At 41.8% G+C, this 22,826-nt stretch overlaps 1 protein-coding gene and 1 pseudogene across 2 annotated transcripts in view; one reads left to right on the top strand and one right to left on the bottom strand.

The window, feature by feature from the left end:
* Aven (apoptosis and caspase activation inhibitor) overlaps window positions 1–22,826 on the bottom strand; it is a 132,777-nt gene that overhangs the window by 24,687 nt on the left and 85,264 nt on the right. The window lies entirely within an intron of this gene.
* On the top strand, window positions 16,604–17,389 carry LOC147995631 (proteasome subunit beta type-3 pseudogene; annotated as a pseudogene).

Genomic DNA, 22,826 nt, shown 5'->3' with positions numbered 1-22,826 from the left:
TAGGACCCCCGCTGAAGGAATCAGAGAAAGGACTGGAAGAGCTTGAAGGGGCTCGAGACCCCATATGTACAACAATGCCAAGCAACCAGAGCTTCCAGGGACTAAGCCACTACCTAAAGACTATACATGGACTGACCCTGGGCTCCAACCTCATAGGTAGCAAAGAATGGCCTAGTAAGAGCACCAGTGGAGGGTTGGGGATTTAGCTCAGTGGTAGAGCGCTTGCCTAGGAAGCGCAAGGCCCTGGATTCGGTCCCCAGCACCGACAAAGAAAAAAATAAAAAAAAAATTAAAAAAAAAAAAGAGCACCAGTGGAAGGGGAAGCCCTTGGTCCTGCCAAGACTGAACCCCGAGTGAACGTAATTATTGGGGGGAGGGCGATAATGGGGGGAGGATGGGGAGGGGAACATCCATATAGAAGGGGAGGGGGAGGGGCTAGGGGGATGTTGGCCTGGAAACTGGGAAAGGGAATAACATTCTAAATGTAAATAAGAAATACTCAAGTTAATAAAAAAAAGAAAGAAAGAAAGAAAGAAAGAAAGAAAGAAAGAAAGAAAGAAAGGAAGAAAGGAAGAAAGGAAGAAAGGAAGAAAGAAAAGAGAAGCAGACACCCGTAGATCCCAGTTAAACCTCTGAATTATCAGAGAAGATGGGCCTGCTCTGTCTTGTACTCCTTGTCTTTAAAATGAGCACTGTGTGCTTTGTTGTGGTTGTTTGAACAAAATGACGTAGAAGTCACAGACAAACTGTACTCATATAAACCGCATGCCTCTTAAGGGTCAGCTTAACTCAACATAAACTACTGCTTCAATAACGAATTCATTTCTCTGTCAAAAGCTGAAATGAGACAGCATGAGAATACAGCCAGACTCTTAGTGAGCTAGCATTAAGTCAATATAGAAGAGTCGATATCGGGTAAATACACTGTATTAGTTTCCTAGGTTCACCTTAAAACCACACCACCAAAGTGTCTTGAAACAACAGAACTCTATGTTCTAGAGGCTGGAAGTCTGCTCTTGAGGGGTTGGAGGGCCGTGCGCCTGGAAGGCTCGAGCTGGGACTCCTTCTTCCAACTTCATAGTAGTCAGTACTACCAGCATCCATGATAGCCCATCCGTTGGGTTCTAACAGTCCAGTCACTTGCCTGTGCCCTTCACCACTGTTGTCTGGGGCCAAACCTCACTCTTTCTTGAGGACACCAGTCATTGGACCAGAGTCCACCTATCTTAGGGTTTCTATTGCTGTGATGAAACACCATGACCAAAGCAACTTGGAAAGTAATTGGTCTAGTTGACTTACAATTCTATGGCACTGTTCATCATCAAAGGAAGTCAGGACAGGAACTCAAATATGGCATGAACCTGGAAGGAGGAGCTGATACAGAGGCCATGAAGGGGTGCCATTTACTGGTTTGCTCATTATGGGCTTGCTTATAGAACCTAGGATCACCATCCCACAATGGGATGGGTCCCTCCCCATATCAATCACTAAAAATGAAAATGCCAACAGCCAGCTCTTATGGAGGCATTTTCTCAATTGAGATTCTCTCTTTTCAGATAACTCTAGCTTGTGTCAAGTTGCCATAAGACTCACTAGCCTAGCCCACTGCCCTAATCCTACATGACCTCATCCTCACAACATTTGCAGAGAATGTCAAAAAGAATAGGGACTAGAGGGCTGGAGAGATGGCTCAGCGGTTAGGAGCACTGACTGCTCTTCCAGAGGTCCTGAGTTCAAATCCCAGCAACCACATGGTGGCTCACAACCATCTGTAATGAGATCTGGTTCCCTCTCCTGGTGTGTCTGAAGACAGCTACAGTGTACTTATAAATAAATAAATCTTTAAAAAAAAACTTTTAAAAGAATAGGGACTAGAACATGAAAATACCTTTTTATAAGAATACTTTTGAACCCACTACACAAACAACTAGTTAAACATGCAAAAATAGGACAAACAGAACAAATGGTGAATGAAATACAATGGCACAGAGCTCTAGAGAGTCAGGGGAGGACTGCCTGAGGAGAAGTCAGGGAAGGCCCAGGAGAACAGAAGTCGGGACCTACTATACAGAGGACAGAACTGTTACAATCTTACAAAAGAGGCAGGCAGGCCAGCAGGGCTGATAACCAGGGAGAGGTCTGTATTAGTTTCCTCCTTAGTTGGGACTTAACAACTGACAAAAGCAAGTTATGTCAGGGAGATATATTTTGGCTCAAGTATCAATGCTCAAACTCAATTCTCTCTATTGAGTAGTATCTGGCTACTGTGTGGCAATAGAACCAGGTGAATGGTCCCAAAGAAACTGAATGAACTGGATTAGGGCTTCATTCAGCTGCTGGGACAGTTCCCACCTGAAATGGCATTGATCTAGAAGTACTTGTTTGCTTCACTGCAAGCCGTTTCAGCTATTAACTGACTCTCAGAAAAGTTAATAATGTTTCTTAATTACAGAGCAACTGTTCTCCCAGGTAATTCTTTTCTATAAAAGTATGCTCCAAAAGTGTATAACATATTCTTTTACATTAAAAATGAAAGATCTTCAAATTACAGCATGTTTGATTTTTTTACACACAAGGACAAAGTCATGTGTGGATAAAGACAGAGAACAGAGAATCTAAATAATTAGCAGTTCTACTGAAACTCACAGTGAGAATGCCAAGGCCACAACTGTGCGTGCATTCTTGTCTTAGCATCTAGATCTGCATTTATAAAGCAGGGCCCCCACATTCCCCCTGAGCTCTTTACTAGGACTGTATAGTTATAATTCTATTGGAAGCAAGTCCTTGAAAGCATATGGGATTTAGAAGGTCACTTCTCCCACAAAGCCACATTAAAATTGAAATGCTCTCAGCTACCTATTGGAGGTTACAATCTATTTAAGCGTAGAAAAATAGAGTTTCAGAAAAGCAACTAAATGCCTCTTCATACAAAAGTCTGACTGCATAACCATATGAGTCAAGGAAACTGTAATTTGGTGCTGTATTTTTTTAACAGACAATTACCATAAGATATAAAAATTTGACATTTAGCTAAAGATAGTAAGTTCAAACAAATTATATGCCTAAGTCCTAACTATTCAATTTTAAAAGTGGCAATACTTAGTCAACTATTAACTGCTGGCTGAGACACATTGTTTCCCTTCTCATGCAGACTCTTGGTGCAGACTGGAAAGTAGACTCACATTAAAAGTGAGTCTGAGGCAAATGCAGCTCTGTTGGGTAGCACACACCTACAGTGCCAGCACCTCACACTCAGGAGGCAGAAGCAGGATAAATCAAGTTCAAGAGCAGCCTGGGCGACAGAGTAAAAACCTTCCTCAAAGCAGCAGTAACAGCTCTGAACTCTTGCATTCCAGAAGCAGGGCAGGCCCAAGCCTGACATACTACAGTCAGGGCTACATGGAGAGACCCTGTCTCACAGTTATTTTAAATGTAGTTCTAATAATAATGATAACAGTTTAGGAGAAACCACACTTTTACTTTTTTTAGTGCTCTCTTTACCTTCAGTGAGACTCTTGTTTCCCAAAATTTCCCAATTTAGTAGGGCTTCCTTTGTTGTGGGAATTTTTATTTTTTTTTATTTTATACTTGTTTATATCATATGTTTGTTTATCTATAGTGGAGAGTAGTGTGTGTTGCAGGTACATACACATGCACGCAGAGGTCAGAGAAAGGCTTCTTCCTCTGTGACACTCTCCCTTACTGTTTTCAGATTCTATTTCTCACTAAACCTGAAACACATCATTTTGGGGGACAAGTGAGACCCCAGGAGCTGCCTATCTCTGCCCCCCCCAATGCTGGAGTTGCATACAGCACTTGTCATTGTCCCTGGCTTTCATATGGATGCTTGGGATGGACTTGGGGTTTCTTGTTGCACAGTAAGCACTCCTCAGCTTCTAGCTGCTGTTCTTGTGTTACTGAAGATTCAACTCCGGACTCCGGCGTGCCATCTTACTTAGTGCAGAATACGCCAGGATCTTTCTCATTTGTTTTGTTTTACTCTGTCCTATTTTTATTAAAACATACATTCGGGCACATCTAGCTCTATATCTTAACTATACAGTGGAGGCTTACGTGGACAGTGCATTCACATATGTGACACCTATACAAAGAAACAACACACTCAGCAGGCACACAGAACTCTTTTGTGTCACCAAATAAAATACTGACTTAAATGACATAGGTTAATTTTACCTATTTTCATAGTATATTCCTATAATACTATATGATACATGCTCTTACGTGGAAACTAAAAAAGTTGATTTACTGGACATTGATAACAGAGTAGCAGTAGAGAGGGGCTTGGGAGAGAAGATGGAGCAGACAGAAAGGGTGGTCAAGGTAGATTAGCAAGACCCTCTACTCTAGGACTATCATGCGGTAAGGTGGGTACAGGTAATAATAAGAGGCTACACATTTCAGACACTCAAAAGATGTTGAAACCTGTCACAATAAAGAAATGAGAGGGGCTGGAAAGACGACTCAGTGCATAAGAGCATTTGCCACACTTACAGAGGACCCAGGCTTGGTTCTCAGGACCAACATGGCCACTTACAACTACTTAGAACTTTCCAGTTCAGGGGTAACTGAACCCTCTAACATGATACTTGTGGAGGCACCAGGCACATACATGGTGCACATATATATTTGCAGGCATATACATAAAGTGAAAACAAATTTTAAAATTTTAAAGAAATGTTTGGGATATGCGTATGCTGAATTTAACTTAAACATTATACCAAGGGTCTCTTTTTAAAAGACTGAATAGCATTCTGCAACTTTATACCATGTTTTCTTTTATCTATTCATGAACGCTAAAGTTGTTTCTACTTCTTGACTACTGTGGATAATGAACATTAAACTGCAGACAGGTCTTTGCCATGCTGACTTTACTATTTGGAGTCTATGTCCAGAAGAGAGATCAGCAGACAATAAGGTCACTCTAATTTTCTTAGGAAACCCCTATGCTGTTTCCACAAGGGCTGCTGTCACGGGTGGTTCCCTCTCTCCGCACACTCACCTGCTTACCACCTGTCCTCCTGGTAGCAGCCATCCGGTGGGTATGAAGGTGCACCTCACAGTGCTGTGAGTAAGTGTCTCCCTGAGGATTCCGGAGGTTGAGCATACTTTCATTATCTTTTGAGCATCCTTTTATCTTCTTTGGGAAAATGTCTTATCACTCTGACGATACTGAGCTCCGACAGATTTGTATTAAATTTTTCTATTGATCCCTCAAACAGTTCATGAATGTCTCTTCCTAAGCTATAATTTCCTGGATGATTTGCTGCACGTTCCTCTGTGGTGCAGTAGCTTTTCATATAGAAGGGACTTTTGGTACAGTCCCTTCTACTTAGTTCTGCTTTTTCACTTTAAGCTTTGGGTATAATTTTTTTAAAAAATTAAATATTACCAAAGGGATTTCATCATAAATTCTCAAGGGATTTCATAATCCCCAGTTTTATATCAGCTTTGGGTTCATTTTTGTGTATGGCATTAGACAAATGTATAATTTCAGACACTTATATGTACATATGCAGGTTTTGGGGGGTATTATTTGAAACTAGCCTTCCCAGTGTAAATTTTTGGCACCCTTGATGAGCTGGCCACTGTGCTGGCTAGTTTTATGTCAACTTAACACAAGCTAGAGTCATTTTGAAAGAGGAAACCTTAATTGAAAAAAAAATGCAGGCACAGTGCACACAGGTACACCACCACGGCGCACACACACGTACACCACCACCACCCCATACTGGCCAACGTAAAGCTTGTGGCAGGTTTTCTTGACTCACGTTTGATGTAGCTGAGCAGGATGTGATGAGTAAACCAGTAAGCAGCCGCTCTCCATGGTCTCTGCACCAAATCCTGCCTCCACGTTCCTGCCTTGAGCTTCTGCCTTGTCTTTTCTCGTGATCAACTATAAGCTATAAGTTAAAATAAAACATTCCCTCCCAGTGTTGGTTTTGGTCGTGGTGTATATCTCAGCATTAGAAACCTTAAGACAGCCCCGCAGTTTGGAAATTTTTCTAGCTTACTGCCACTCCCAGTCTAAGTTTCTGTTCTATGTCAGTACCAGGTTGTTTTGATTATTATAGCTTTGATATAAAATCTTAAATCAGGACTTCTGAGGCCTCCGACACTGCGTTTCTTCCTCGGTGTTGCTATCCATAGTCAGGGCTCTTATCCTTCCAACTTTACAAGGATTTTAGAGTATGGCTCTATTTGTATAAAGAGCACATGGAATTTGTATAGCACTGTATTAAATGTATGACTAGTTTGAGTAATGTCCTAGTTAGTCTTTATTAACAGGTTGATCATAATAAAGCATATCTCCAGGTGTGTCTGAGCAGCATTTCCTAGACCTTGGATCAGGTTCTCAATCAACACAATAATCACTGTCTGAGGAGTTCACAGCACAAGGACATTGTTGGGAGTTGACAAGAGTGGGAACTGGACGGTCCCCAGCTCAAAAAAAAAAGAAAAAAGGAAAAAAAAAGGAAAAAGAAAAAAGAAAAAAGGAAAGAGTGGGAACTGGAGCCTCATGGGAGGAAGAAAGTCACCAAGGCAGGGTCCCTGGAGCTACAGCTCACCCTAGCTCTTCCCTGTATTCCCTGTATCTGTTTCTTGTCCACTGTGAGGTCAATGGCCTCCTCCTTGGGGTCCCATTGTTTCTGCTGCTTTGTTAACTCCATCATGATGGATTGAAGCTATAAGCAAAATCTCTCTTTTCTTCTTTATATTGTTTCTTTCAGACCACAATAAAGAAAAAACTAACATAAGTAATACAGATATTTTACCAATATACAATTCTTTGTATCCAGTCAGCAAGGAATATATCTTTATATTGCTTTCTCAATTTTATTAATGCTTTACAGTTTAATACAGAAATAATTCACCTCTGTAGTTAAATTTATCCCAAAGTATTTCTTTGTCATTATATTAGTGAGGTGGGATTTAGCCCTGCCACGCAGTGCTGGTTTAACACACACAAACTGACATGAATCACCACATAACAAGTGAAAAACAAGGCTGTGTGGTGTAGAAAAGGCAGCGGACAAAACTCAGCATCGTTTGATTAAATACTCTTAATAGTTTAGGAACCAAAGAATACCTCAAAATAATTGAAGTCCTTTCTGAAAAAGCTACAGCCAATGACGTCACAGGCATAGGGGGCACCTCAGGAGCAGCATCAGGCAGGGGTGCAGATGCCGCCCTTACCATTTCTACTAGCAGACTTCACAGAAGTGCTCCTGGGAACACAGCACGAGGCACCCAACCAGGAGTAAAACTGCTTCTGCTTACATGAATCTACACTATAGAAACCCAGTATCACACATGTATGCGCGCAAACACACACACACACGCACACACACACGCACACACACGCACATACTAATACTCACACATACATCTTTCATACTCTTATGTAAACTCATACACACATATACAGTCTCAAACACACATACACACATACTAGCACATCCACGAACACACACACATACACACACTTATATACAGTCACACACATACTCATATACACACTTACATATACATACTCACACATACATCCACACACATACAATTTCTCAAACTCTTTTGTACACTCAGACACACACTCTAAAACACTCACACATTTACACACATATTCACACATTCATACATTCACACATTCACACGTTCACACACACATACACATGCCTAAATACAGGACACAAAATAAACACACAAAAACACATGCAGTTACATACACAAATTATAACTACAAGAGGAATGGAGAAAACCAACCCATTTAGAATGACTCAAGGATAAACCTATGGTTTAATTAATGTTCCCTTCAAGCAGTGCTTATCTTTAGCAGCATCCCTATACTTTAATGATTAATTTGTCCCCCCTATAATTACTAAGCAACTGTCTTTAACTGGAGCCACTTACCACATGCTAGCCATCGGGTCTGAATTCCCTTTCCAATTTTCAGAGTCTCTCTCTCTCTCACTTTAAGGAGCAGACCACTGCTATGAAACAGACAATGCCAAATATAGCAGCCACCTCTCCCAGCATCTCATACTCCAGGATTCCTGCACATAAACAAGAGTGGGCTCATCAGCAATACTAACCCCCGTGGTTAAACCAAAGGCTAGTGGTGAAACCCAGTGTCTGTACGGAGTTCCATTTCTATAGGACAGGAGAGCAGCAGTGCCCACTGTCCGGTGTTGGCTCAGATGGCAGAAGTAAGTGTCACTGAGCGGTGGGAACTCGCTCAGTAGCTCTGGAGCAGAGTCTGACGGGCTTCCTGGCAGCTGGTTTCTGAACAAGGTTCCAGGGCCTCTCGGGGTGTGAACTGCCCAACACAGTAAAACTCCATCTCAGCTTGAATTCGTCGCAGGCAGCTGCTGCTGCTGGCAACTCGGACACTGACTCAGCACCTTGGTCTACTTAGACTCATTTCATGCTTTTCTGTCATTATAGAGTCTTATTAATTATGTTTCCTCAAAGGACAGATGGGATGGTAGGAAGACATGTCTTAAAAAATTACTTCATAGGTTTTCACTGATTTGAAACTGAAAAATAGCATAAAATGGGAGATATCTCAGAAGCTTTGTAGATTCAATTATGTTTATTTCACATATATAAAGATAATGAGACTTATCCTCTTGCAAGCAATTAGTAGCCTATTACATGTATACATCCCATGCCATTTACCAGCTGGAGACATTTGTGGCTTTCACCTTTTTGGTAGTGTAAATAACACTTCTATTAACTTGGGTGTACAAGTATCTGTTTAAAAATCCATGCTTTAAACTTTAGGGGATCTACACCTAGAAGCAAAATTGCTGGATTATATGGTAATTTTATTTTAATTTTTGATTCATAAGGACATTATGCCAAGTGAAACAACCAATCACAAAAAGATACTTTGTTACTCTACTTATTTTTCTTTGTTATTTTGCATATATTTCTCTCACTCTGCCATTTGACTTTCATAATTTGGGGCTACACACACACACACACACACACACACAGATGTACACACAGAGGCACACACACATTTATAAGGCCCTAGACTGTGAAATAATAAATTTCACCCATGTTTTATCTTATCACTTCAAACTTCATTTTTCACGTCTGAACCTTTGCTGCATATGAAGCTTATCTTCAGGTCTGAAGTCGGTGATATGCCAGCAGTATTTCAAGTACTTTCCTGTTTTAAGAATTACGAGGAGGACTTCAGGAACGCTCTCTATTTGATCCCTACAGTGCTGAATTTTATCTAGTCTCCAGCTGTCAAAAAAGAGACAGCTGAGAGGAATAGAAAGCAGGGAGCCACAGGAAATGCAATGCCTCTGCAGCAGTAATTCCCATGCAGCAGCAATGCCCCTGGCAGCAGCAACACCCCTGCAGCAGTAACGCCCCTGCAGCAGCAATGCCCATGCAGCAGCAATGCCCATGCAGGAGTAACGCCCCTGCAGGAGTAACGCCCCTGCAGGAGTAACGCCCCTGCAGGAGTAACGCCCCTGCAGGAGTAACGCCTCTGTAGGAGTAACACCTCTGCAGGAGTTAACGCCCCTGCAGCAGTAACACCCCTGCAGCAGTAACACCCCTGCAAGAGTAACGCCCCTGCAGCAGTAATGCCTCTGCAGGAGTAACGGCGCAGCAATGCCCATGCAGCAGCAATGCCCCTGCAGCAGCAATGCCCATGCAGCAGCAATGCCCATGCAGCAGCAATGCCCCTGCAGCAGTAACGCCCCTGCAGGAGTAATACAGACTATGAGGACCTTGCCACAGCATGGCATGAAGTACAAGTACACTTCCTTCTCCTTTGTGAGCCAAATTAAGTCTTTTTCCCCCCAATCTGTAAAAATGCAGATTGGAGAGCAATGACTTTAAGAAACAAGGTTCATGAAAAAGCACTATCTGGTATATAAGTAGGTAGCCACACTAATACTCCAGATTTCCTCTCCCTTCAAGTTCCCCGAGCATGTCCTGAAAGCACCAACCGACTCAGAGAGTGCAGAAGGGGCAGCCTCTGTCTCCATTAATGTCATGTCTGCACTGCACAGAAAAGCCCAGCTAAACTGGTACCTGATACATCAACAAAGAACTGAAGCCAGGCGGACACCCTAGACACACCTGGGACACTCATGTTCTACCAGAGGCAGCACAGGCGCCAATATGGAGAGGTCTCCCAATCCTTGACTATTTTTCTTTTTATTCAAAATTTCTTGGAGAAGACTATGGAACATAAGCAAGTCTCCACCCTTGTTCTGTCACTAGTTCACACCAAAGTCAGTATTTAAGTTTCTTTCAGTCTAATATGTGAATATTAAGTAGATATGTAGGCGTACATATACATACACGTATATTCAGGGGCTGGAAAATGGCTGCGTGGTTACAAGCACCTCTGGTCAAGGATGCCTGTTAGTTCCCAGCACCCACACTAGATGGCTCACAACCCCAGGACTCCAGGAAATCAGATGTCCTCTTCTGGCCTCCTAGGCAGGGCACTCACAGGTACACACACACACACACACACACACACACACACACACACACACACACACAAATTTAAAAAAAACCTTTAAAAATTATTGTAAAATGTTTCTTAACACAATTATCTATTTGGTCACTTTTAGTGCACACATCAGTGACTTTATTAGATTTATTCTTATTACAACCACTGCCATCTTTCATCTTCTCAAACTAAAATCCTATATTGATGTGATAGTAACTCTAACTTCCCCTCCTCCTAAGCCCTGGAACCACCATTCTCTGTGAATTTCTCCCACTATTCACATGAGTGCAATCACACGACCCACGTCCCTTTGTAACTAGCTTATTTCGCTTAGCAAAATGTCCTCTGGGTTTCACACGTTGGAATGTCCTCCATTTGCAAGGCTGAATAGAGTCCCACTATACACACTCTGGTTATGCATTTATCTGTGCTGATTACGTAGCTTTCACTTTCTCCACTCTGTGTACAAACTGGTGTGGTGTGGTGGTGGTGTTTTGTTGTTTTTTAGTTTTTCTCATTCATTCTGTAGACCAGGCTGGGCTCACGGTCAAACAGGCCTCTGCCTGGTCCTGCTGAGATTAAATGAGTGCATCAGCCATGTCTGGCCAAACCGTTGTTTTGAAACAACAACTAACGCAGTTTAGTGGACAAAGCTACAGCAAGTGTGGGGCTCGTCCACACAGAAGACCGTGAGAGAAAACATAAGGCAACAACAAAGACCACAGTAGCAGCCCAGAGTGACAACCGGAAAAACAGGAAACTTGAGGACCTTCCCTACTCAATTTCTGTGGAATTCTGAAGCCACTTTAGAGAATAGTGGTAGATTCTGTGCTTGATGAACATTCCCCAAAGCAGTCTCCATAGCCCTCAGCAGCCTGCCTCAGTCATCCCTCAAACTATGTTCTGCAACACTAGTTTTTAGCTTGGTTTTATGAGCACTCATGGGTTTACTGAAGGGCTGGTTACCAGGCTGCCTAAGCGACATATTCTACCTATTACGTAAGGAGATGAAGTAAACGGAAAATAGGCCAGCAGGTCAGAGAGAAAAACAAAAGTAAGATTTACAAGTGTGTGGAGGAACACCAATCACAAAATGTAAGCACTCACATGTGAACAAGCCCACTGGGCTGTCCACACTTACAGAGCGATGGCGCACTCTGCTGACTCACGCCCAGGGACAAGGATTAATACTTCTCTCTTCCCTGAAAACATTACCTTAAGGAACAGCCTGTGGCGGTAAAGGCGAGGCTTCCCGCCCGTGGCCGCTGCTCCTGCACTGTTCAGCACACAGCATCACAATTAGAAATAAAAGAATTTCAGTTAGATGCTACAGGTGTCTGCTATATTCCTTCCCACCCCACCAACCTACCAGTTAAAACCATCCAAATGTTCCATTTTTCTAATGTCGAAAATGAAAATAATTTCAGAATAACTCAGAGAATAATCAATCTATCAGGCACATGTAGTTATAAACAACCTGCATTTATCCAGAATATTTTCAGCACTAAAAGCATCTGTTCATTAGTCAGCCAAGTGCTGCCTGTTGAGGCACACCTGTGTGGGGAACGCCTGGGTGTCTGTGTAAGGCACACGTTCCTATAGTTTCTCTGAAATCCGCTAATGGAGGGGTAGAGGAACTGCCAAAAGCCAGATGAGTGGGAAGCCGAGAGCTGGCTGTGGACTTTGCCAAACATCTAATAAGATTTCTGTTTAGAAATTAGGAGGAAAAAAATAAAGAGAAAGAAAATGAAAACATTACTGCATGGCCGACTTACGAGGCATCATGCTTGGCCCTATATGGCTGACGCAAAGGAAAGCAGTCAAAAGAGCTGGACAGGGCAGTTTGCTCTCATTCACAGGTACTCATTCACAGGCACCTACATGCCCCGCTAAGTGATGCTGAACAGGTCCTCTTTCAGAGCACTAGCGGGAATGCCTGTCTTAGGATTTCAGATGTGACGAGGAGAAAGAACAATCTCATGAAATGCCCAACTCATATGAGGGTGTTCATTACTTCAGGAGAGGTTTAAGAATGAGACATGCTCTGAAGTAACTAACGGTAGCAGAAATTCTCCAACTGGGCCAAGAGGTGGTACAGGGACAGACCTGGAAAGAAACGAGTTCGCGGGTACACAGCTTTGCCGGCCAATAAAGGCAGATCCAAACAAGAAGACGGACAGACACCAGGTCCACTGCCACCACCCAGTGGTTTTCCTTTAACTCCCCATCCCCCCATTTCTCCATATATGTTTAAATGTTGCAAATAACATCTTAGGAAATATCAAGATAGCAAATACTCTGTTAAAGGGTTTTGAGTTTCCTGCTAGAAAAGTAACATTCAATCAGTGCATAAAATGCAGCCCACTGTTCTCCTGAATGTATAAAAATTATATTTTATATATATTATATGTAAATAGTATTATATACAATATATAATGTAACATATATTGTATATTTTATATAACTTTCATAGAGTTATAAATATTGAGAAGGTTCTGGAGAGATGGCTTGGTGGTGAAGATCATTTGCCATACAACTATGAATGTGACAGGGTAGGCATGGGGTTACTTCGCCTGTCATCCAGCCCTTTGGAGGGCAAGAAAGGACAGGAGGCTCACCTGGGGCTTGCTGGCTGCATGCCTAGCTGAAAAACACAAGCTCCCATTGAGGAGAGAAGGGAGTGATATAGTTTAATTTTTTTAAAAACCCACAAGTTAATGTCCAAAGAAAGACCCTGCTTCAAAGGAATAAGTGATAGAGAAGGACACCAACACCCTACTCTGTCAGTGCCTTCCTTCACACAAAAGTGTGCAAACAACAAGGCGGGGGGGGGGGGATTAAGTTCATTCTTTTGTTCTTTGTTTTTAAAAAGCTTTTATTCCTTGAGGACAAGCTCTAGCCAGGTCTCTACTCTTTCTTATTACTCTACTATCAAAACCACTTCCATGTCAATGCCATGTTAGGGGACACACAAAATGAACGCATAGTTCAAACCCATCGCACTGACCAAGCAGAGGTGCTGAGGTGGCAGACAAAGGCGAGGCAGGCATCCTCTAAAACAGAGAGGCAGATATTTACACTGAAAACAAATTCAAATACCACCAGTCACTCCCATCTGGCTTTGGCTTTCAGTTTTGTAAACCAGGTTGACCTCAAACTCAAGAGATCTGCCTGCCTCAGCTTCCCGAGTTCTGATAGTAAAGGCGGGAGCCATCACACCAGGTTAATGAGATACATTGGAAGGATAAATACCTGTTTCTTTCAAAATGACTTTCTGAAATAACAGAAAACCCAGAACATTCATAAATGTTCTCTTCCGTATAGCAAGACCCAAATCCTAGACTTTTGCTTAAAATGATAAATTATATTTTAAATGTAATGAATTCCTTACAAGGACATTTATGAATTTCTGGGTCATGAAATAATAAAAAAGCTAAAAAGGAGAAGAAAGGGAGAATAATACAGAATAGAGAGAAAGAGGGTTAAATAACACTAAGGATGTTTGAAAAAGTCCTAAAGAAACATTACTTCATATTCACTTAAAAATGCATATATACTTATGATATATGTGTATACATGTATATGCATATAGAGTTTATTATATACATTTATGCACATACATCCATAGGGCATATATGTATGCAAATGAGACACATTAACTATTAATGTTCCTCACTAGAGCCACAACTAGCTAATAAAACTCCTAGTACCAGGCATGAGAAGTCTTTCTTTGGATTGTTGACAGGGGAGTCAAAGAGACTTCCACAAGAATACAGATTATTGCTGCTGTCCTTGACTGCTTCCCAAAACTGGAAAGTAAGACCCTACTGCTGAAGACATCACTCATTTTGGACACAGGACTTGGAGGAATTAAACCAGAACTGAACTGGAAGCGCTCTCCCTGAAGACTCGCCTTCATACTATACAAAGGTCTTATTCAAACTGCCCACAGAGATAAAACCCTCAATAGTCCTACACAATTGTAAAAGCATGGCCAGAAGAAGGCTTGCCCTGCCAAGATAAGGCTGTGATGTAACAGTAGCATGAGGGTAACCAACAACTGTCTATTCAGACATAAAGCCTGCCCAGGAAGCCTGTTGTGAATGTAGATCTTGCCAACTGGTTCATGGCTGGTGAGTTCATGGGCCTAGTAGAGAACCCCTACTGCCACTTCCCTAAACCAGTGCGGTTTCTAACTGCACTCAAAAAGCTCATACTCCCAGACAAGTGCGACTCTCATCCCTCATCAAAGAGGCTCCTTTCTGCTACACATGGTGAGTGACTAACCCCAATTGGTACAGCTACACATAAGGCTCAGGGCAAATCACAGAAGAGAGAGGGAAAGACTGTAACCGCCAGAGAACATCTGCTATCCGATTGTGTCTTCTATATACGACAGAGAAGCTGCACCCATGAAATCTCGACATATGTCACCTAAAAAGATATGAATAATGACAACACCAATTGACATGTAAATGCAGATGGGGGTATTTCACAGGGTCTCACACCTAGATAAACTCCAGTCATTTAATGACTACTAAGGGAGGGAAAATCAGTCTTCTCCAGGGATGAGCCACCTGATACATTATGCAAACCCATGTGGTCAACCTAAATTCATACAAGACTCAGCAGATTATATGAGAGAGAGAGAGAGGGAAAGAGAGAGAGGGAGAGAGAGAGACAGAGAAAGAGGCAGAGAGAGAGAAGACAATGAAGAAGGAGTCATGACTTCAAGGGAAGTATGGAACAGTAGAAGCTGCAGGTAGCCTGGAAATCGAATGCAGAAAATTCTATGGCTGATAACAAAGCTCTAAAAGCAATTTTTCCAAAGTCATAATTTTCACTGTCTAATTGGCAATATAGAAACATGGAAATCTCATTTGTTACACACTGCACATGGACTAGAACAGCAGTCAGGAACCAGCATACTTTGTGCTTCTCAGAAGCAGACAGTCAGTTGTTGGCTTACCTAGTCCTTCATGTCTTAATTACAGACACAGTGAAGAAAAGCCACTGTGCATAAAAACTTTCAGTCAGCACTCATTGATAAGTGGCTATTAGCCCAAATGCTTGAATTACCCTAGATCCCTAGAACAAACGAAACTCAAGACGGATGATCAAAATGTGAATGCTTCACTCCTTCTTTAAATGAGGAAAAAGAATACCCTTGGCAGGGAAGGGAGAGGCAAAGATTAAAACAGAGACTGAAGGAACACCCATTCAGAGCCTGCCCCACATGTGGCCCATACATATACAGCCACCCAATTAGACAAGATGGATGAAGCAAAGAAGTGCAGACCGACAGGAGCCGGATGTAGATCGCTCCTGAGAGACACAGCCAGAATACAGCAAATACAGAGGCAAATGCCAGCAGCAAACCACTGAACTGAGAATAGGACCCCCATTGAAGGAATCAGAGAAAGAACTGGAAGAGCTTGAAGGGGCTCGAGACCCCATATGTACAACAATGCCAAGCAACCAGAGCTTCCAGGGACTAAGCCACTACCTAAAGACTATACATGGACTGACCCTGGACTCTGACCTCATAGGTAGCAATGAATATCCTAGTAAGAGCACCAGTGGAAGGGGAAGCCCTGGGTCCTGCTAAGACTGAACCCCCAGTGAACTAGACTGTTGGGGGAAGGGCGGCAATGGGGGGAGGGTTGGGAGGGGAACACCCATAAGGAAGGGGAGGGGGGAGGGGGATGTTTGCCCGGAAACCGGGAAAGGGAATAACACTCGAAATGTATATAAGAAATACTCAAGTTAATAAAAAAAAAAGTGGAAAAAAAAGAAAAAAGAAAATTAAAAAAAAAAACTTTCAGTCAGGCAAACACAGTGGAGAAGAGATGAAATGTAAGTTGCTATTTTAATGATGAATCTTCTGGTGTCTAGATTAAATAAAGGTGGGGGTGGGGGGTAAAGACACTGACAGTCTCTGCATATGTAAATTATCTATGTATCTTTGGGAGCAGAAGGAAGTAGTATAATCAATGTGTTTAAAGTGCAGTTTTATAATTCATTAGTTCTGTGACCTTAGTAAAGTTAATTAATTTTTTTTACCATCTGAAAATTAGGATTTAATATTATCAACTTCATAGAGCCATTTGTCCTTTAATAGGCATTAGTTCTCCTTACAGGTTCTACAAGGACAGAGGGCCATCATGAAAGATATTTCCCAGTGGAGAGTGGGCTTCTACTACAGTGCAATCATGTCCATTATATCCTATAATGGAGGGGCCGTCATGACCATGAAGGGAAAGAACTGCATGGCCATTGCTGCAGACAGGCATTTCAGGATCCAGACCCAGATGGTGACCATGAAAGATCCAGAAGATCTTTCCCATGGGTGACAGGCTCTACATAGACCTAGCCGGCCTGGCCACTGATGTCCAGTTGCCAATATCTCAAGTTCTGACTGAACCTGTATGAGCTGAAGGAAGGTCGGCAAATCAAGCCTTACACCCTCATGAGCATGGTGGCCAACCTCTTGTATGAGAAGCTGTTTGGTCCCTACTACACAGAGCCTGTCATTGCTGGCTTGGACCCAAAGACCTTTAAGCCCTTCATTTGCTCTCTGGACCTCATTGGCTGTCCCATGGTGACTGATGACTTCATAGTCAGTGGTACCTACTCCGAACAAATGTATGGGATGTGTGAGTCTCTCTGGGAGCCCAACTTGGATCCAGAACACGTTTGAAACCATTTCTCAGGCCATGCTGAATGTTGTGGACTGGGATGCCTTATCAGGCATGGGCGTCATGGTCCACATCATTGAAAAAGACAAGATCACCACCAGGATGCTGAAGGCCCAGACGGACTAACCTGTGCTCTGGATGGACTAACCTGTGCTCTGGTCCTGTCTCCCTTTTGTTGTTTTTCTTTTTTAATAAAATCACCTTTCTTTCAAGAAACAAAGAAAGAAAAAGAAAAGAAGGAAGGAAGGAAGGAAGGAAGGAAGGAAGGAAGGAAGGAAGGAAGGAAGGAAGGAAGGAAAAAAGAAAGAAATTCCCCCTATGGTAATATCATTTAATATTGGACTATTAGTTCAGAAATGGTGATCAATACAATGAGATGTATATAAAATCTTTTTAGATATGACAAATTATAAAAGAGATGAGATAACACAATTACATAAAACATTAGTAGAAAAATTTAAAAAAGAGCATCTAAGTGAGATTACTCACGAAGTTTGTAATCTAAAGGACACGCTTAGGAGAGAAGCAAAGGTATTAATCACTATGCACGGCTTTCCATTAGTATGTGTAATATCCAAAATTAACCTGCAAGCCCCACCTGCTCAGAAATCAGGGAACTTACTGGAATTCTGGAAATGGTAGTTCTTGGAAAATAACAAAACCTCATGGACCACCATTACAGTGATCTATAAATTTGTCCTCATAAGCTCCTGAAACACATGGATCAAGGCTATTCTCAGGAAATTCCAGGGAATGGTCCTGACCAAAGTTCATCTTTTGGTCAGTATTTAATATTTAATAAAGCTTGCTTTAAATCTGGTCCAAAATGATGGAATTGCTTTTTTCTGGGCAAATCACGGGATTAATATATGGAGGCCCCAGTGAGATCACTCCACCATACTTGAGAAGCAAACTCCCAAGGTGAACAGCCACACTCAGTGGGGGGAGGGAAGGGGAAACATCAATGATTCTTTCTCCCTCTCTCCCTCCCTCCCTCCCTCCCTCTCTCCCTCTCTCCCTCTCTCCCTCTCTCCCTCTCTCCCTCTCTCCCTCTCTCCCTCTCTCCCTCTCTCCCTCTCTCCCTCTCTCCCTCTCTCCCTCTCTCCCTCTCTCCCTCTCTCCCTTTCTGTTGGTTTCTGATTTCTGGTTATTTGTTACTCCATCTGGAATAAACAAGCCAAAAAAAAAAAAAATCCTTCATCTGGGGCATGGGGAGGCATCCCAAAGACCACGGGTTATTTCTACAGGATTCCAAAGTCTAGAAACCATCTAAGGTGTTCCATTAATTTGGGAACCAATACTGAAGTTTTAGATAGGTCCAACATGGATTTGAGGAGCCAAGGAAGACTCAGAAGGGCCATGCCTTTGATAGGTTCCTAGCATCTTGGTTGTACAAGAAGAACTAATGGACTTCTGAAGCAAAGAAGTCCAATTATTAAATGTTATTGTCTTGCCTTGTCTTATGAACCTGATCTATCTTTGTGTGTTCTGACTTGGAGAAGTAAGGCACTGTCAAACGTATCAGTTCCAGGTGCCACCTAGCCCCACCTCCCACCTGCATCCATGACAGAGAAGCTGGGTCACAGAATTTGTGATAGCCCTCTCAGCTCAGCTGCACAGCTGCAACTCCAAGGTATAGATGAACCTGTAATTTCTATGTTAACTTTTGCTGTCTATTTTGTATTATGAACGTACATGGCCACTGCATGCTTGATTCTCACTGGCCTTGAATGTGTAAATAAATGCTATTTCTTTCCACCTGCCTGGGCTCAAAATTTACCTCTGGTCTTTCTGGTCACCAGATCTAATATAACATGGATTAAAATGTTATTTGGGTATGGATAATATTAAAGTTGCCTTATGCTATTCTACTATATTGCTGGCTCTGGAATTGGGTTATCTTTTACCCTTTTACAGACCCAGGCGTGCTTTTAAAGTCCAGGTTCAAAACCTAAAGAGATTATTGACTTATCAGTTATTGGATATGGTTAAGATCTGTAAGATCTATAACAAAAAGTTAGCTTAAAACTACTAACTTGGGATTGAGAATTAAAAATCTATACTTAGATATTCTTAAACCACATGCCATGATTCTGTTTTGGGATATAAACAATACCTAGCCGGTTGCCTCTTAGCTATGGTTTAAAGAGATGGAACCATGGCTTCACGACCATCTTGACTAAGGGCAGCTGTGTGGTTGGCACACAGCTCTGTTATAGGTTGGAGAAAGCAAAAAGAAAGAAAGAAAGAAAGAAAGAGAGAGAGAGAGAGAGAGAGAGGGAGGGAGGGAGAGAGAGAGAGAGAGAGGAGGGGAAGGGAGGGGAGGGGAGGAGAGAAGGCATATGACTTCACTGCCAATTTGACTAAGGGCAACCACACGGTTTATATAATTTTTGTCCTATCTTTAAAACCATATTTTATAAAGATAGGATATAAAATAATACTTGTTTAATAAATACTAAAACTTCACCTCCATACAGCATGTACAAGAAAGTACCTTGCTGATAGCCAAACTTTATAATATAAAAATAACCCACTTGATATTAATTTTAAGACATTAAATTGTATATACTTTAAAGCTTGGTTTTGCCTTCTAAAATTTAAGGTTATGCCCTATGTTTTCACTCTTTAAGTGAGTACTTTATTTTGGTACTGCAAAAACACAATTGAGAGATTTTAAAATTCTATAAAAAATTTTTAGAGGTTTACAGCATTAAAAAGGTAAGAGAAGTTCCCAGTTTCTTTATGGATTATGTTTACGAATTTAAAAGTTTTATTTTAATATTAAGAGAGCTTCCATTTAAAATTGTTATTTTAAATCTAAACTTAATAGGGATAAAATATAAAGTCCTAGTCTTATGAAAGCTACTAAATTATTATAAACTATTAAATATAATTAAGAAATACAAATTAATAGTGAGTCACCTTATAAATGATCAAATTCTTTAATATGTTCAGAACTGTATTTATAGTCATGCTAAAAACCACAAGGAACTAAAAACAGACAAGGATTGTTTAACTCAGATATACTTTGTAGGTACTAGCCCTCAAACCTGTCCAAGATGTGCTGAATATGGCGTTTAAGATGTCTAAACTTACTATGTCAGATAGACTGCCAGATCCTGGCAGTGACCCCTAAGGTCGCCAAGAAGATAATGGGCATACGGATGAAGGACTCCACCTGGATTCTAAACACTTGGCAAGACTTCCCCAATGCTGGGTCCAGCCAGAACTGCGGACAAACAGGACACAGAAGAGTTGATTCCCCACTTTGCCTAGACAAGGTAAGGTCAGTGTCTCCCATGTTCCTCCTCCACAGAAAAGCCTCTCATCTTCTAAGCTTGATAGACAAAGACCACGTGGAAAGCATGAGAGCCTAGGAATGAATTATGGACTAGTCTCTGTCAGTTAATTGAGACATAGGCCGTTTGGATTATAATGTATCCTTCTCAGGTTTCTGATCACATTGACAGCTAAGCTAACTGTAGCTTTGTCAGCTAGGGAACGACAGGCAACTAATTCCTTCCCCCAGGGTAATCTACCACCATATTAGTTCATCAATTAATTAGTTAAAGCTACTAGGTCTCTTATTAAAAAAGGCAAAGAGGTTTGCCTTACTCACAGATTTCATGTTTAAGGATAAACAAGTTTTAGATGTAACTGTACACTAAAGAAACATGTTTTATAATTACTGCTCTCAATAATAACTATATTTCATGTCTTTGATAAATGATTAGATTTAAAAATTGTTCTAAAATATATAAAGGTTTGAGTATATAAAAATCTATAAATGTTTCCAATTTCTTTCCCCTTCTTATGCTGCTACTGCACTGAGATTTCAGAGGTTCAAGACTTGATAAAGCACTGACTGCTTACTACTCAGTCACAAGATCAGGATGTTAAATTTTCTGATTGTCTTCCAGATATAAAACTTCCAGATATAAAACCTTTCATCGGGCTAAAACTTCTCTGTCCAATTGATATACCTGGACAAAAAAAGTTCATGTTTTTTAACCCAAAACTATAATTTTTGCTCTGACTCAAAAGTCATGAGTCTATTCTTGCTGTCTTGCAGACACCTGTTAATTGCTTTTTCTAAAATATGGGTTTTAATACAATGGTAATACTAATATATCTCTGTTTGTAAATTAAATATTCATGTAAGCTTCAAGGAATCAGTGAAATTATAAGACTTAGATCCAGCTTCCACAGGTCAAACAGACTCCAGATAAGTACACCTGCCTGTTCCTGAAAATGGGATTCTCACTTCCTGGTCTTGGAATTCCTCCCCTTCCCCAGTTACTAGGAAAATTCTAGGCCTAGGCTATGTGTGTCTCACAGGTTTTTCCCTTGGCTTACCAACTCCACTCAGGGCTCACCTGTGGACTGACTGCTGAGCTCTGGACTTGCAGAAAGTTGAAGTGACAGATCATCCGCTCACCAGACATTTTGATAAATGCCCCACTGCCCAGCCTTTGAACAGCCTTTTAGCCTTTCTGGACCCTAACAACAATGCCCTAATGTTGGGTGGAAGTAGTTACAGATGAGAATACACCACTCTCTCCTCCAGCAGAGAGCAAGGTGCCCAAAGGAAAGACCAAGGGGAAGAAGGTGCCCTCTCCCCACACCATTGTCAAGAAACAGGAGGCCAAAAAGGTGGTCAATCCTTTGAGAAAAGGCATAAGAACATCAACGTTGGGCAGGACATCCAGCCCAAAAGAGATCTCACACGCTTCGTCAAATGGCCCAGCTACATCAGGCTGCAGTAGGGGTCATCCTCTAGGGGCTCAAAGCACCTCCTGCCATTAACCATTTCACCCAGGCCCTGGGCAGACAAACAGTGACTCAGCTGCTTAAGCTTGCCCACAACTACAGGCCAGAAACAAAGCAGGAGAAGAAGCAAAGGCTGCTGGCCCATGCTGAGAAGAAAACTGCTGGCAAAGGGGATGTCCCAACTAAGAGACCATCTGTCCTCCAAGTGGGGGTCAACACAGGCACCACCTTGGTGGAGAACAAGAAGGCTCAGCCAGTGGTGATTGGCCGTAGGTAGACCACATTAAGCTGATGGTTTTCCTGCCTGCCCTGAGTCAAAGGATGGGGGAGGCAGGAGAGGGGGGGTGCCCTACTGCATCATCAAGGGAAAGGCCAGACTGGAGCTCCTGGTCCACAGGAAAACATGCATCACTGTTACCTTCACACTGGTTAACTCGGAAGACAAGGGTGCTCTGGCTAAGCTGGTGGAAGCTGTTAAGACCAACTACCACAACAAATAAGATGTGATTTGACACCACTGAGGAGGCAAAGTCCTGAGTCAGAAGTCTGTGGCTCGCACTGCCAAGCTGAAAATGGCAATGGCCAAAGACCTTGCCACTAAAACTGGGTTAAATGTACACTAAGTTTTCTGTACATAAATATAATTACAAAATTAAAAAAAAAAGAAGAGAATACACCATCCATTGTCCCACCTAACAGGCTGAAATGCTATGTCATCAAAAGGAAACTCCCATGGCTATCTACAATACCAACTGATATACCAAAAAGGATCCAGATCTGTTAACTAACTAGACTCACTAACTAAAATAGTTCTACAATATAGGGCTTTTAAAAAATATCATTTCTAT

The sequence above is a fragment of the Rattus norvegicus genome, chromosome 3, assembly GCF_021556685.1.
Source record: "Rattus norvegicus strain SHRSP/BbbUtx chromosome 3, alternate assembly SHRSP_T2T, whole genome shotgun sequence".
NCBI classification, from domain to species: Eukaryota; Metazoa; Chordata; class Mammalia; order Rodentia; family Muridae; genus Rattus; species Rattus norvegicus.
Note: the sequence above shows the minus strand (reverse complement) of the source record. Positions and strands in the feature narration are given on the sequence as shown.